This window comes from Cryptomeria japonica, unplaced genomic scaffold, assembly GCF_030272615.1.
Source record: "Cryptomeria japonica unplaced genomic scaffold, Sugi_1.0 HiC_scaffold_372, whole genome shotgun sequence".
In the NCBI taxonomy this organism is placed as follows: Eukaryota; Viridiplantae; Streptophyta; class Pinopsida; order Cupressales; family Cupressaceae; genus Cryptomeria; species Cryptomeria japonica.
In genome coordinates, this window is record NW_026729193.1 from 33,515 (window position 1) to 48,946 (window position 15,432).

A 15,432-nucleotide genomic window follows, 5' to 3' on the forward strand; every position below is an offset into this window, starting at 1 on the left:
TTTTGCCTTTGAAATTTAAAAAGAACATCATGATTGTTGGAGCAACATCTCCAATTAGATAGAAAAACATTGCAATGACAAGTTAAAAAGAACAAGTGAATTTAGTGTTTGGCACACTTGTGCAAAAGAGTTGGTCGAGTGGTCCTACTTCTAACACACACTATCCTCTCCCTTGGCTTTCGTGGTCCTAGGTGCAAGAGAAAAGTGTAAGTAACACTCAAAATTTTTATTTTTTAAGAGAGGCCTGCCAAGAGACACATCACTCTTGGGAATGACCTCATGCGGTAAATCCTTTGAGCCGCTATAGAAATCAGGTGAGAGTGAAAGCTGTAGCCTTGGGTTTATTTGTTCCTACAGTGTAACTTGCCGAAAGGACAAATGAGCCCCACCACAAGTTACAAGGCTCTTAAGTGAGTCACTGAATGAACTTATGTCCAAAGACATAAAAAATTACTAAACACCTTTAAGTAGTAGCCCACCTGTTCTATTGATTGAGGATATTTGTGATATAATTCAGTGCAAGAGCATAGATGGTTTTGCTCCCAAGATACTCACCATACATATTTCTTTGAGTAGAAACATAACTTTTTGAAAAGTCACTTGTGGCTTGATAAAAGTGGTGACTCCCCCATCATAGGGATCATCTATTTGTTATGCTCGTGCAAGACTTAGTATATCACATCCTTACCTACCACAACAGGATTCCTAAGGTATGTAATACCAAAGTCGAAGAAATATCAAGATGTGGGCTGAATTTATCGCAACTGGCCATTTAACCTTAGGGATAAAAAGTTTTTGAAGTGTTTTCATTTTTGAGTCAAGACCAAGTACAAATTGAGTTGGCTTCAGGCTTTGGAAATACACCTTAAAATACATCTAAAGGAAAAGGGTCATAAAATGTCCAAAGGATTGGGTTGCTCTAGACCCATACTTATTTGTGCCTTTTGAGGCAACATTCTTGTGTTTATGTGCTTGCTTTGTTTTCTTGTCAAAGAAAAATAAAAAATTAGTTCCAAAAACTTGTATTCATCCAACACAAAAACATTTTCAGAACATCAACAAAAGGATCCAAATCAAAGAGCAAAAAATATCAAACTATATGACCATTCTTCACATCTTAAGAAAGAAGAATCTTCATCAAAACATCAACTTGAAAAGAAGACCATTGAGCTCAAAGGCTCTTATCAAAAGAAGGAAATTCTTCTATCTTAATAGACAAATCTTTGTCTCTAATAGAACCTTCTTACGTCACATGCATCTCTATCTTCAAGGGAAATCAAATGAATTTGATCAAGAGTCATTAAACTGCAAAGCTTTTATGCAATATAGAGCTTTGAGTTATCACAAAAACAAAGGAGGCAAGATCAATCCTAACTTCTTTCTAGAAATTTGTATCACATACAACATAGCTCGAGAAATGCCACCAACTCCCGAAAGAGAAGAGGTAGAATTTGTCCCATATGTAACACGAAGTTTCTATTGAAGTTAAACATTTCATCCATTTTTCACCTTCACATCATCACTCCATTTCAACTCTCAAAACATTAAGAGGTTCTTGTCCTAAGCTCTCTTTGGATATTGCTTGAATCAAACACAATACATCACTTTTTAGAGTGTCTCTACATCTAGGAAAAGCTCATCCTAAGAGACATCTCTACACAAGTTAAAACTAGTTTATGAGTGAATCCTCTCATTACTAGGTAGTTAAGTTTGTAACACATCTCAGATTTCTCTGAACCTTATCACATGAAACTTTGTCAAAAACAACAAGCAATTCAAGAAAGAACTTTGGTAACATCTACCTTTAAAGTGATAGAGATCCATATGCAAAACACCACACCAAACATAAATCTCTCATTTCATCAACAACTCATCATCATTTTCACCCAACTTCAACAAAAACTTATAAACAAAATGGCTCAAACTAGATTAAGAACTAGACAACAAGAAATTGAGGAAGAAGAAGAGGAGGAAAATATCAATGAATTCCAAGAAGCCCTTGGAGGAAATGAAAATGATGAAAACCCAAGTACTCCTACCTTGGCAACAATAGAAAGGGCACAATACAACCCTCTTTTTAACAGATTTTTTGATGAAATACTCAGGAGCAATGCGGACACTTACTTTTTAAGACTTGCTCAAGAAGGAGCCAAACTCCCCTCTGACTTTAATCTTGCACAACTAAGACAAGCATTAGAATGACAAAGTCGCAATGAGGAAGAAAGAGGTAGAGATCCCATCAGACACAACTTTCATTGAGGTAATCCACCACCTCCTCCTCCTCCAAATGAAATAGAGATGTTAAGGCGACAAGTTGAAAATCTCGCCCAACAACTTCATAGTGGCGTGAAAACAAATCAGTTTTCACTTAATGACATTTGTCCCTATCCCTTTGATAGGAATCTTTATATGCCACCCTTTCCATGAGGGTTTGAAACACCCAAGTTTGAAAAGTATAGAGGAAAAGGAGATCCTCGCGATCATGATAGAGAGTTCCATTCAACATGCCTAGAAGTGGCATACAAGGATACATACCTAATGCGTCTCTTTCCCAAAGTTTGGGAGGAACAACCACATCATGGTTTTCCCAATTACCAAGTGGCATTAGGACCTTTGAAGAACTAATCCAGAAGTTCCTATCACATTACTCAAACAATATTGAATGGGATATCACAATGGCTGATCCATGTAACACTAAGCAAAAACTAGGTGAGCTATTTTCGGTCTTTCTGCAATGATGGCATCAAATGTCTAGCAGACGTTCACTTCAATTACCAGAATGAGAATTAGTGGAAATATTTATTTCCAACTTAAACAACGAAATGGAATTTCACCTAGATCTCAAAGACACAGATTCCTTCAATGACATGATCACAAAAGGTTTAAAGTGTGAACAGGTTCTCATAAAAAAAGGGCTAATCAAAATCTACAATGAGCCAAAGGATGCCCCTCATCCACGCTTCAATAGTGACAAACCAAACTTTTGGAACAAAAACAAAAATAGCATCAACGACGGGGTTGTGGATGCAAGAACTATCAAAAGTGCCCAACCTGTGGTTAGATTTGTAGGATAGAATCCTCCACCAAAGACTAACACAGTTGTTCCTCCAAATCAAGGACACATCACATCTCAAGATGAACCCAGACCGCGTCAACAAAAACCAAAATGAACATACACTCCCTTAGGGAAACCCATCAAAACTATGTTACGTCAGTTGGTTTCTCAGAATCTGGTCACCTTACCTAGAACATCAAATTATGAACCTCAAGTCAAACCTGCATGGTGGAGAGATACTGAACACTATGATTTCCATCAAGGAAAAGGACATAAGACAAGTAATTGTCACAGATTGAAAGATCTTATTCAGGATCTTATTGACCGAGGGGAAATCAAAATCGAAGGACATGACCCAAAGACAACAAACAATGATCATCTGATGTTCAAAAATCCACTTCCATCACAAGATCAAAGGGGTCCTTCCACTTCAGGTAGAAACACAGACACTACTGATTATACACAAGCAGCGTATAATTACACTGTGAATCACCTATACGATGCTAGTGAACACATTGCAACTATTACCATTAAGAAACCCAGCTCCACTTGCAATGTTGTTAAATGTCGCAGCAAGATTACCATAAAAGTAGCTCCACAAGGCACCCCATCTATCCCCAAATAGTATAACCTTTTGGACCAGTTAGATAAAATGCCTGCACAGGTATCCATCTTAGAGCTATTATGCCTATCTCCATCTCATAAAACAATCTTGGATCAAGCTCTCCAAGAGGTGTCAGTCCTTGCTAACTTGAATATAGATCAGTTCCAAGCCATGGTTGGAAGTCTAAAGCCATCACCTTGTCTCACTTTCTTTGAAAGTGACAACTCTTCCTTCCAGCAACCACATAACGCCTCACTACACATTGAAGGATTTATCAATCAGCATAGGATCAAGCGAGTCTTGATCGATAATGGACCAAGCCTGAATATTTGTACACTCCAATTAGTCACTACATTGGGATATGCAATTGAATCAGTGGATCCTCACAAGAAGATCACAATCAAAGCTTATGATGATGCAGAGCGTTCATCCAAAGGAGCTATTGTACTACCAATCCGAGTAGGCCCTATGGTGAAGCATATCATATGTTAGTTTCTGGAGCTTCCTATGCCATACAATTTGTTGTTGGGAAGACCTTGGATACATGCCATGCAAGCCGTTCCATCCACTTACCATCAGTGTATCAAGTTCCCACATAATGGTACAGAAAACACAATCCTGAGCGATGCAAACCCCTTTGCATATTGTCACAACATAAATCATCAACCAAAGATTACTATTCCCAACAATAGAGAAGCCATCTCCTCCACATCATACATAAGTCCCGCCTCTCTTTCCAATTCAAACACTCTTATACCTAAGCAAGAGAAGCTCAAAATGAAAATTGCAGAGGAAGGTCCTAGAGAATATAATCTAAGCCAACTCTTTTGTGTTGGATAAATGCCCACTTCTCCTAAAACACATGGCAAACCTCAACAAGTGCTTTAGACATCACTGGTCACACCAGCTTGTACATTGATGCCTTTCATCCTTGGAAAGAGTCAAGAAGAAGAAACCAACAATGAAGACATAGCAGAATGGATCTACAAGGATCCTATCACCACCAACATTCTGCAAGCTAAACTCCCCACAGATCAATATGGCAAAGATCTTCTCATTATGCAAAGAATGGGATATGATGGTCAAAGTGCTTTAGGGTGTTTTAAGCAAGGATGACATGAGCCACTGCAGATAGAAATGAAGCCTAAAGATAACACAGGCTTAGGCTTTCAAAAGGAGATCTTTCCTAAGCTCAAATTCAAAGGGAAACCCAGCAAACCACTATATCAACCTACTACAAAAAGGCCACCTTTGATTATAAAAGCAGCACCCCATAACATAACAACTGTCCCATTGAAACTAAAAATCCCAGCAAAACCATCTGCAATGCCAGTCGTCCCATCAATTCACCCAGCAACACCATCAGCAATAGTCATAACATCAATAGTCCCCTTAGCAGCAGCAACTCTATCCAAATTCCCAGCAGTATTTACAACACCAGCGGTTCCAGTAGAAGAAGAGGATTCAACACTACCAACACTCCTTGTATCAGATTCATTGATCCCCATAATTCTTCCTCCAGCACCAATCATCTCATCTACAATGATACATCAGCCGATCACCCCTGCAGTGTTTAACTCAAGAGGTATCCCTGTATGGTATAGCAACTGGATCCTGGAAAGTGACTCTGAAACTGACTCACATGAATGGGAGTTTGATTCAGTACATCTGAATACTTTAGATGAGGAAGACACATCACCCCCTCCACCCCACAAAGACATCCCTGTTTACGGAGAAGCACAGATAAAGATCTCTTAGGTTCCTAAACTAGAAACTTCTTCCACAGACCCTACATCACATCCTATGCCTAATTCTGATAGGGAGAGTACCATCAATGACCTTCACCACAACGTATTAACCCTCATTGACACATCACACAAACTTAACTTAATCGATGAGGTAATGCCCATTATCCATCCTGAACTCATCGAATGGAACCAACCTAATCCCTCATGTCTTGACCATTTCCAAAATGACGAGGCAATCATTGACTTCTTGGAATTACGAGATAACATACCAAGCGGGGATCACAAAGCTGGATTCACCATAGAACTTAATAGCGCAACATACTTTAGGGCAGATGCCAAACCTTTCAGTTGCAAAAATATAACAATAAAACATGGATCTTCTAGTGAAAACCACACTGTGGCATTGTTTGATCCCACAAAAGTAAAAAGAAAGTGTATCCAATGGTGAAAATCTCTCTGAGGTGCTCGAGGATGAAAGGTTTGACAACCTTCTGTCTAGTACACAACAGGAAAGATCACTGATTCTAATCAAGGAAACAAAAGAATACAATGTGGGGACTCCTAAAATGCCTCACCACATACATCTGGCATCTCTTTTGACTCCAGAGGAATAGCCCAAGTTTGTCAAATTCTTCCAAAAATGCAAGATCAACTTTGCATGGTCATATGCAGACATGCCTGGTCTTGATTTGGATTTAGTCATGCATCACCTCACAGTAGTAGAAGGAGCTAAACTTGTCAAGCAGAAGCTTCACAAGATGCATCCTCAGATTGTCATCCTAGTCAAAGCAGAACTTAAGAAACTCCTGGATGTCAGCTTCATTAGACCCATTGATTATGCGGATTGGATATCCAACATTGTGCCTATCGGCAAACCAAATGGGGGCATCCGTATCTGTACTAACTTTAGAGATCTAAACAAAGCATGTCCTAAGGATGACTTCCCCCTACCAAATATCGACATCATAGTAGACCTAACAGTAGGACATACCATGCTTTCACTCATGGATGGATTTTTAGGGTATAGTCAGATAAAAATCACACCAAAAGATCAGCACAAGACAACCTTCACATGTCCATGGGGCACATACTACTAGAACATAATGCCTTTTGGTCTAAAAAATGTGGGAGCAACCTATCAACGAGCAATGACTACTATCTTTCATGATATGATGCATACCATAATGGAAGATTATGTTGATGATTAGTAGCAAAATCACTCACAAGAGAAGGTCATCTGGACATATTAGAGAAAATATTTGATAGATTAGAACAATATCATGTTCGACTCAACCCAAAGAAATGTGTCTTTGGAGTAACCTCAGGGAAGCTTCTCGGATACATTGTCTCAAGCAAAGGCATTGAGGTTGACCTAGCAAAGGTCAAAGCAATCATGGACATGCCACCTCCGAAGAACATCAGTCAGCTAAGGACATTACAAGGGTGGCTCCAATCTATCTGTAGATTCATTGCACAACTGGCTGATAAGTGTCACCCATTCACACACCTGCTACACAAAAACATCCACTTTCAGTGGGATGCTAGATGCTAGCAAGAATTTCAAATGTTTAAAGATTATCTCATGAATATGCCATTGCTGATCCCACCAGATCCAAGTAGGCCTCTACTACTCTATATTTCAGCAACTAATATAGCTTTGGGTGTACTACTGGCACAACATAATGCAAAAGGGAAAGAGTGTGCTATTTAGTACATTTCTCGCACGCTGGTTGGCAATGAACTCAATTACAACCCTATTGAGTGAGCTTGCCTAGCAGTAATCTTGGTAGCCACTAAACTAAGGCACTATCTATTAACTCACAAGGTACAACTCATTGCAAAGATTGATCCACTCAAGTACTTACTCAGCAAAGTAGCATTGACAGACCGCTTGGCCAAATGGGTCATGATTCTTAGTGAATTTGACATCGAGTATGTGGACCATAAGGCTATCAAAGGGAAAGTTATTGCAGATCAGTTGGCCGATGCACCCCTCAAAGGTGATCATCACCTCATTTCCAATTTTCTAGATGAAGAGATATTAATGATCACAGAAGTATAGCCATAGAAGCTATACTTTGATGGTTCATACACTAGGCATGGCTCGGGGGCATGCATTCTGTTTATCACACCTCAAGGTGACAGCATCCCGGAGTCTTATAGGCTCACATTTCCATGCACAAACAACATAGCTAAATATGAGGCTTTGATCACGGGACTCAGGCTAGCCATACAATGGAAGTTACAAGAGCTTCAAGTATATGGCGACTCCCAACTGGTCATTTGATAAGCAACTGATGAATATCAGACTAAAGATGATAAACTCATGCCATACAAGTAAATGGTGGACAATCTAAAGGCATCATTTACTACTATCACCTTTGAGCAGATACCTAGAGATCAGAATCGAGCCGCTGATGCTATGGCTACTATTGCATCTCTCCTAGATCTTTCAAAAAATTCAACACGCTATGAGTTCTTGGTCGAACAGCTTTGGATTCCCGCTTATGATATCCCCAAATCTGAGATGATATGTCACCTTGTTGGTTCTGAATCCCCATGGTACAGTGAGCTCTACACCTATCTCCATGATCACACACTTCCTCCTAACCAATCGAATAACCAACATAAAACCTTCATTCGCCAAACTGCTCGATATACCATTATTGCTGAAACCCTATACTGATGCAGTCTTGATGGTACTCTCCTTCGATGTCTGGAACAAGATGAGATAACAAAGGCCTTGGAAGAAGTACATGAAGGAATTTGTGGGACTCACTCAAGTGGCCCGTCACTAGCCAAAAAGATCATATGAGCTGGATACTATTGGCCATCCATAGAAAAAGACTCCTACTACTTTGTCAGAAAATGTAAGAAATATCAAGTTCATGGAGACCTGATACATGCACTAGCACAAGAATTGCAACCAATCACAACACCATGGCCCTTTTGTCAATGGGGACTTGACCTTGTGGGTAAAATCCATCCATCTTCATCCAACAACCACAAATTCATTATTACCACCACCGAATACTTCACAAAGTGGATCGAAGCTATTCCACTTACCCAAGTCATCAGCAAGCAGATCGCCTCATTCATTCTTAATTACATCATCTGCCGGTATGGTGTACCCATGTCCATCATCATAGATAACGGGCTCCCTTTCAAAATTCAAGATGTCCATGAATTCTGTGAGAAGTTTCACATCCAACACCACTTTTCCACCCCCTATTACCCACAAGGCAATGGTCAGGCTGAAGCATCAAATAAGAACATATTGAGAATCCTTATGAAGATAGTCAATGATGCCGGCCATGATTGGCATGTTCAACTAAATCCAACACTATGGGCATATCAAACTAGCATTCGAACCCCTACAGGCGCAACTCCTTACTCACTAGTCTATGGTGCCAAAGCTATCTTACCTATTGAGGTTGAGATACCTTCACTACAAGTTTCCTTGCATAATCTAATAGATGATGAAGCATACAGGGTATCATGTCTTCAGGACTTAGAGCTACTTGATGAGAAGCGATGAGCTACATACAACCACCTCAAAGCCTATCAGCAGCGCATGAGCATAATCTATAATCATTGGGTTAGACCTTGTACATTTGAGGTAGGTGATCTTGTTCTACGAGAGAATCCTTGTAACCAACCCAACTGAGAACATCAGGGAAAGTTTGAATCAAACTAGCTGGGTCCATATGTTATCACTGCTATGTTTGGGTTTGGGGCATATCAGTTGGCTACTTCAGAAGGAGAACCGCTAGCAGATCCGATCAATAGCATGCACCTCAAACAGTTTTATACCTAATTTGTACAGAGCATCGGGCTCCCATACATACCAGAAGAATACCAAAAACATTCAGAAAAATGTCCTGAAGAAATACACAAAAAAATAAAAAACAGACAAACAAACAAAAACAAAAACATTAAAATAGTAAAGAAAGCTCATGCATCCAAACGGTGAACAACCACTCCGGTGGCACCTTGGGTAAGTGCAATGGTGAAAACCTGGCAAATAGGTGCCACTCGTAAAGGCTATGGCTCCATTATCTTTCAGGCATGTTGCGATCACATTCATTACATACATACATCCATCCATCCAAACTATGGCTTGATATTGATCTGCAATCGAGAGAAAGAACTTCATGTGTCTTGCATCCCGCTTTTTCATAGTCATGTCTAAACTGGGGGCAATACCCTTACCCTATTTTTTATGGAAGTGGATTTTACATTACTTGTGATTCATTGGGTTCATCATTCGAAACTATCTCACAAAATCCAAAAACATTCAAAACAATCATCGAAAATCAAAAAAACATTCAAAACAATCATCAAAAATCCAAAAAACATTCAAAACAATCATCAAAATACCAAAAACATTCAAAATCACAAAATCCAAAAATAATAGAAAACATCAAAATCAAATACAAACATGGTAGCACATTGTACATACTCATCTGGGCAGATACCATGCAAAACATTGTGATATACTCCACAAAATGACCACTTATCAAATCAACCAAACAATCAACATCAAACACTCAAACTGTCTTCAACAAGGATGCATCCTTCCTTACCAAAAACAAAGACAAGATGACATTTTTTTCTTTGACAAGAAAATTTTGTTTAAGCTATCAAATACTTGGTTGATTTGTGGGTTATTCATATCAGGTTCTTACAGCATTGTTTGTGTATCTTCTGCAATTTATTCCGATAAAATTTTGGGGCATGTACTAATGGTGTCTACGTGGGAAGTTCACTAAGTTACATGATCTTATGCGAAATGCAGTCATAGATGATTACAGCTTGCTGACTACAGTGTATACCTCGACCATCTAAACATGAACCATTATCGAGGATCCATATTCTTTATTCTTTATGTATGTTGTTGGCTTTCAAGCACAATGCTCTTTCTTTGGTTCCTCCCACCTCATCCAAACTGGCTAAAGGTTTTATCTCTTATTATGGTATGAACTTGTCTTAGGATATGATCAGCCTAAGATCAAGGAGGACAATCCAAGTCATGCATGAAAAGAGATGATCCTTGTCTATTCCACAAGCAATACTCTGGTCAACCTGACCCATTATATCAAGTTGTTTGTATTAACTTGCTATATCAAAAATCCATGAAAGGAATACTCAAGTCATCTTGAATCATTATGTCAAGTTGCTTGTATTCTATTCAAACATTTTAAAGCTCAACATTTGATGAAAATAGAGCACTATGGATCATCATTCCATCTCATCTGTTTATATTGCATTCTGTTGCATATCGCCCATCCATTTACTCACTCATATACATGATTTTTTATGCAAATGTGAACAAAGTTAATCTGAGTAGTTATGTGAAAATTGGCTTGGTCTTGGATACAATCACGATAGAGTCCTCTGATACATCATCAGTGCATTATGCAAAGTTCAGACAACCTTGCATTCATCTATCATAATCACATCATCATTTCATTATATTTAGTTGCATTGACATTAATCTTTACCCATTCATTAGCGTGCATTTCATATCATTTAGTTGCATTTACTTGCATTAGTATCATTATATCATTTCATTATTGCACTCATAAAATTTAAAAAGATTAATTGTCCTTATTTACTACCATGATTAACCATTACTAAACATTCATTTATCTATCCATTTAGTTAAAAAGTGCATTCATTCATCCATTTTAATGTCTTATTATACTCATTTTATTTCACTTAGAATTCATTTAGATTGCATTCATTATCCCTTTTTAAATTGCATTAAGGTGCAGTTATTCATTTACCATAAGTTGCATTATCATCACATTATCATTTTACTTCATCCTATTTAGGCATTTAGAATCATCAAAACCCTTTGTTTCAAACATTGGTTCATACATTATAACATATACATTCATTTAGACATCATCATTTAAACATTTGTATTGTACATTTGTTTATCCATGTTACATTCATTTTAAACCATCTAGATGCATATCCATAAATAAATTATTCATTCAAAGAATTGCATTCACCTCATTGCATATCATTATCTCATCATTGTATTGATATAAAGTACAAGATACTATCTAGCCCATCTATATCATTATATCATTATGTATACATCATCATCATGGCATTACATACATAAAACAATACATCAAACAAATCATGCATATATAAATCTGCATTCACATGTTAGTATCTAACATCATACAAAATGCATATAAGACATCATGCACGAATAGATCATCATAAACACATGCATATAGGGATCATCTCATAAACTACATACATATACACATATCCATCTAAGCATAAACTAATAAATCATCATCCTGCATAACATCCATACATATCAAAAATGCATATCATAACCAAAAATGGGATCTCCTCATATATGTATCATCTCATGTATCAGAGTACAATGAAGTCCAAAACATTGGCTACCAAGAGCCATCCAAGGGACAGTCCAAAAATAACAATATCAAAATATACAAAATGCTCTCTCAGATGCCACTCTGACCAGATGCTGCACCACTATCACCCCCAGCTCCCCCACTAGTCCCTGCATCCCCTGATTTGTCTCTCTATGGAGGACCCATCAAACCCCCACTAGCTCCTACATCCCCTGATCTGTCTCTCCATGGAGGACCCATCACGCCCCCACTGCCCTGCATCCTCTAAGATCACTCTGACCTGGTCTACCGCATTTGGGAATAGTTCAATGCTTGCTAAATAGTTGGCACCACCTGCTCATATAATCCCCGCCAATACTCTATCTCAGCCTGTGCCCATCCAAATTGTCTCATCACTTCCCCTGTAGGACCCTGTGCTCCTACTCCAACCCAGACTCTCTCATGTAGCTCTGCTAATCTCTCCACCACACTATCCCTCTCCTACAGCACTACAATCAGCTCTGACTCCCATGCAAATAGTTGCACATCTCTAGCTATGACCTCTGCCTCCAAATCCTCCACCCATGTCTCGGTTGCTGTGAGTCGAGTCTGCAAATGTAATATCATATGGTCCCGAAGATTTCCACTTGATCCCTCCCCTATATCCATAGGTGCCTCACCTGTCACACCCTCTCCAATAACTCTCTCCCCTCTATCCATTGGTATCTCCCTCTCCATACCTCTCCCACCCAATCTAACTCCTCCCTGCATCAATGGTCCCTGAGATATCTGTAGTGGCAATCTACCTCTCCCTCTCTGCTGGACCCGAAAGCCTAAACCACCACCTCCACCATCCCCCCTCCTCCATCTCCACCATTTCCTCTCCCTCATCCAGCAACTATTGGTCCTCAAACTCCTCTCCTCCTCCATCTCCATCCCCTATCATCCTCAAAATCGGGAATCAGCTCTGCCAGATTTGATATCTGAGGAATCAGATGAGCAGCCAGATACTACGGGTACTCCTCCGACATCCCTACATCTACCATCCTTGGCCGTATATCCCATGGTCTTGCCTATAGCATCTGAAACTCTGCCAATGCCTAATCATATGGAAGTACTGGGCCCCATGCATATCTCTCTTGAACCACTCTAGCGTACTCTCCTGATCCCCTAGGCAATCCCTACTGCCGTCCAAACTGTCTCATCACTCTGCCTGGCACCTGTCTCTCTACATGATAGCATGTCCTCCCAATGAGGAATCAGGTCATGAATACATATGGAAAGACCTCCGCATCATCCTCCCAGGGCTCACACTCTAGATAGGGTCTCCAAATCATTGCATCCAGATCATCTAGCACCCACCGCCACCACTCTAACTTCCCCAGGTGGGGCTGACTCATCATCCCGCTGTACATAAACATATAAAGCTGGTCAACTACCTAAAATCTAAGACTCACTATTTGCATCACTAGTAAGTGCTCCCATGCCCATATATGTAGCAGTGTCACCCCCATTGCCAAGGAGCCTCTCCTATGGTACACTACGTCATGCAGCTCCTGATACATGTGCGCTAACACGCACGGTCCCAAGCAAATCAGGTATCCTCTGTCATCATCTGCTCTATAACTAGTCCCAACCTAATGGCCAGACAATGTGATCACCTATCGGGACATAGTAGCCCTCCCACAATCCCCGACAAAACTATTGGCAATGGCTCGTACAAAGCAGCAATATCCTCCTACGCTATGGAGCCATCATCAATGTACACGTCCTCATCAAAGAATCTCTGCACTGCTATAGTCCCCCATGATCTATCATATGTGACTAGCTCACCCCGAATGGGAATATGCAGGATGCGCCACACATCCTCTAGTGTCACTGTCATCTCCCCCTGTGCTAAGTGAAACATGCATGTCTCACTGTGTCAGTGCTCTACCAAGGCTGTAATCAGACCGTGACTCATCTGAATCATGGGCATGTGCATCACATCATACAACCCAGTCACTGTAATGCAATCAGTCTCGGCCTCTGTCAGCCGATCGTGTAGCCCCTGTGTAGCTGGATGTCTCTTGTGCAACTATAAAATGCATAGATCCTCCTGCACATGTGCATCATCAATCATCATCAGTTGTTTTGTTTCAAACTTTCTTAAAGTTTAAACCTAGACTATCAACAAATACTTTGATCAAGTATCTTCGGGTCTCAACAGGTAAGCAAAAATGGCACACCTAGACTTCAACAGGCATTTATCCTAGTGACCTAAGTCTCATCAGAGCTGCTATGGTTCAAAACAACTCTCACTTCACATCCCTATCCATCCATCATTGACATCACGATATTTTTTATTCACACAAACTCGGGTATCTATTTTCCTAAAACAAAAGCACTATCTTGCAAACAAAAGCGCTAATCCCCTAACAAAAGTGCTCAATCAACCATGCAAAAGCGCTCAAACAACACAAGCACTATAAAAGTTGTGCAATAGCGCTACTTAACAATAAACATGCTCAATTGACCCCTCAATAGCATTACACCAACAAAAGCACTCAAACATGTATACAAAAGCACTTATATTTTCACAAGTGCTCAAACAACAGTATAATAGCGCCATTGCGACACAAAAGTGCTAATTCATTGGACAAAAGTGCCAAAACATAGTTTCAATGCTATTGTCACGACTCAACTTGGACTCAGCAAAAAATATGTCAAAAATGCATAAAATTCAAAATTTCAAATTTGCGTACCACTGGTCCGTAGTCATCTGGCCGCTGGAATCATCGAACTCGCTCAAATCGGTGCTCTACTACTGGTATCCGCATCTTGTCTGCTGCTTGCTCCTCCAAAAGGTCACTGTCAGAGTTCAAAATTCACAATGGTCGTGGTTACAAATGACCCTGTTTTCACCCCTTTAAACCCATTTAAACCCTTCGCCGTCACTGTAACTTTTCCCCCGCTCACCACCATGGTCCTCGTGAACTTCCTGAAACTCCCATTTCTCCATTTTCTCTTTGATTTCTTCTATTTTTCCCCTACATTGCTAACTTCTTCTCTTCTATCACCCTGCCAATTTTCATTCTTTTTCGAGAGATCACTTGATTTTTCGAAATTTTTTCGACCCATCTCTCGAGGGGGCATATCACCCACTAAATTAACATTTTATGGGGCACTTCTTCACACGCCTATTTTTCTTTCTTTGAAACGACACGATAAACTGCACCATCTCAAAGAGGGGCAAATGTAGTCACATAAATCTGTCCAGTTTAATTAAATGAATATTTGCTATTTATTTGATTAAAAAACCCACTAGCCATCAATTAAATAAATTAACATTTAATTAATTCATCTTCAAACATTCTCTTATTAATTAAATAAATTATTCAATTTATTTTAATTAATTCATTATACCAAATTCACAAATCAATTAAATGAATAAATCTATTTATTTAATTAAATCCCCCTTTTCCTCTTTTAAATAAATTAACATTTATTTAAATCATTAAAACCCCCCCACTTGCATTTTCCTACAAATGCAACTTGAACACATTTATTGAAATAAATTAATTTCATTTTAATTAAAATCCTATTTTCCCTCACCCATCAAATCCACTTGCATTCCTAAACCCTCTTCTAGATTCTTCTAAA